The sequence below is a fragment of the Pterocles gutturalis genome, unplaced genomic scaffold, assembly GCF_000699245.1.
Source record: "Pterocles gutturalis isolate BGI_N339 unplaced genomic scaffold, ASM69924v1 scaffold11651, whole genome shotgun sequence".
NCBI lineage: Eukaryota > Metazoa > Chordata > Aves > Pterocliformes > Pteroclidae > Pterocles > Pterocles gutturalis.
Genome location: NW_010105593.1, coordinates 43,017 through 45,671, shown reverse-complemented (window position 1 = coordinate 45,671; position 2,655 = coordinate 43,017). Strand labels below are relative to the sequence as shown.

General features: G+C 37.4%; 1 protein-coding gene across 1 annotated transcript in view; it reads right to left on the bottom strand.

Annotated features, from left to right (window-relative positions):
* Window positions 1–2,578: 2,578 nt before the first annotated feature.
* LOC104471942 (LIM zinc-binding domain-containing Nebulette-like) overlaps window positions 2,579–2,655 on the bottom strand; it is a gene marked incomplete at its 5' end in the record, with an annotated part of 37,584 nt that continues 37,507 nt past the window's right edge. Inside the window, one exon of the mRNA XM_010087458.1 lies at window positions 2,579–2,655. This exon is cut by the window's right edge and continues 502 nt beyond it.

The window sequence follows — 2,655 nt, the reverse complement described above, 5'->3', positions numbered from 1 at the left end:
TCCCTACCTTACAAATTTCAAATCTTAAAAAACATTTTTATAATTGTATTGCGATAATTTTGGGCCTGTGATAGCATTGCTTAGAACAAAGCTGCATAATGAGACATGTTTGTTTTATACCAAAGGCAGGAACAATTCCATATGAACAGGAATTACTAAGCATATACAACATAAAAACCTGACTATATGAATGAGTAACTTAAAACAGATCTTAATAATCCTGCTGACATACCATTCTCAAGAGAAATACAATTCACATCCTGTTTTGTTTCCTTGACCTTTTTTATTTTGAAAACTGCTTTAGCTGCTTTGCAAGGCTAATGAATATTCAAAATTCATAAAGGAAATTTTATTTCCACTGCTTAGCATAACATAGTCTTCTAATGTCATCAAACGCTCATTTTCTGATTTACTCTTCACTATATATACAGTGTTCAACACTGCAAGCCATCTCCTCACTTAGGAAGAACGCTAGTGTATTTATAGGTGGAGATTTTAAAGTAATTAAAAGTTGCAACTTGATGCAATGTATGTGGTTCCATATTTTTCTTTATATTCATATCTGGTTAACAAACTGACGCATTGTTTTTATTGTTGTCAGCATTACACAGTAACAGAGCAGCACAGCAGCGATAGCCAATTCTGCCAGCCGTCCTAAACTGGGACTCCTCTCCTTGCTGTTGATAGCTGGTGTTGAAAACCAACACTGAAGCTGACTGCTTCTTTCAGAGCTTCTAGATCACCTCACCATGTCAGCCTTTTGAAAAAGTCATTTGATTTGCAAAGCTTGTTAACTGATTGTGGAAATCACTAGTAATGCATAAGGGTCTGTTGTAGCAGCAGCTCCATATGCAAAACTTTCAAGAATTTTAAGGGACAGCAGTGTGACCCATACAGATTGCATATTTACAGTATTGCATCCCTGGTTTTAAACCACACTTTTTGAAGTTAGATGCTCCTGGTCAGCTTTGGCCTTGAAATTAGGCAACCGACAAAAAAGCACAGGCAACTCCATTTCCATGGACATTTTTTTTTTTTTTTTTAATGCAGTGATTCCAGTCTGTTTGGCAGCTGGGATCAGCCTCATGTTAACAACACCTAAAAAAAAATGCATAAGCTTTCCAATTCCTAATTGAAAGCAAAAATAGAACTAGGAGGTATTTGCACTGACAACTTTCAGTTACCATAACAAATCCATACTGCCTTCCTTCTTTATTCTTTAAATAGATATTGCAGGCTTGCTTACTTTGTGAACTGAGAAATACGAAATTGTCCATAAACTCTACATTTAATTCTACTTTAAAAATTTCAGAAATGGAAGAAAGCCAGTGCAGGCTCTACATTCTGAGAGCTACTCCAAAATTAACTTCCCTAACACACAGCTGACCACCACAAATGATACTATCAGCAAAAACATTTTCTTCCTTACACATGTATGCAACCACATGAGTAAGTTCCCACATGAACCTTTTAACTCTTTTGTCCATCCTCCCAGAGTTTCTCCCTGGGATGGAATGTGTCACCCTCCTGGCACACAGTCAATGCAAAAGCAGCTTCCCTGTGACTCATCCACAGTATGTCACCAGTTATTCGATTCTCTCCTCAGCCTTATAGACTGAAACCTGAATCCTTCAGTTCTAATCATAAGTTAAGGGACACCAAATAGCATAATATTTTTACTGCTTCCTATGGATGGCTAAACTGAAGTAGGATAGCATAGAGTATATTGGACTTTTTGGTTAGTTTTCCCTTTGGTGACAGTTATGAGAAAGATTAAGTCAGTAGAAGAAAACATACATCTCCATCCTTAATCATTTGGTAAGCATACAACCCACTGTTGGATCACCAAGATTTTTGGAGGAAACCAAAGCAACAGGGCATTGAGCTGAAATGCGCCACAACCAGAGCTCTTCTCCACTCCTCAATGGAGATGCAAATATTTCTGCAGCAGGGGTAGGTACGTTAGCTCATCAGCAAAGCAGCCATTAAGCGAGTTACCTGTGATAAGAAGGAGGGATGTGACTGCAGGCTTTGTGTGGCTGCACAGCACTGGGGCCTCACACAGGCTATTTATTTACAGCAGTACAGGTGACGGTAAAGGAACTAACATGAAGTATTGGTTGTACATTGTCCTAATGGAAGTTTCTATTTAAATGCTAAGTATTATTAGAACGAAACAGAAGACTTGACAGGTTTTAAACTCTAGATAGTCTTTGCAAGGAATTTTCTGTGGAAAAGATACTGAAGAACCATGAATCCAGGCATGGATCTAACTGATGAACTGGGATGCAATCAAAGCTGATAGAAGAGGTCACTGTTGGAAATAAGAGAAAATGGGTAATCCAGGAATAAATGTGGGTATGCAAGAGTCAGGACATTTTTGCTGTCAAAATAGACCTGTTTACTGTAAGGCTGCTGGACAGTAGGGTTTTCTATTTGTTTTTTGGGGGTTTTTTACTAGCATATTAGTTGTCATTATTTCAAATAATTTCATTATCTACTCAACATGTTTATTTTTATTAGGATGCTGACTGCTCAAACATTAAACATCTCCCTAATGATTTGAAGATGTGTTCAAACTCAGTGTGTTAACCTCCTGTGACTTCAGAGTTCTGTAAGAAGTGAATCAATTTTATGGTTGTTATTATAAAGAGA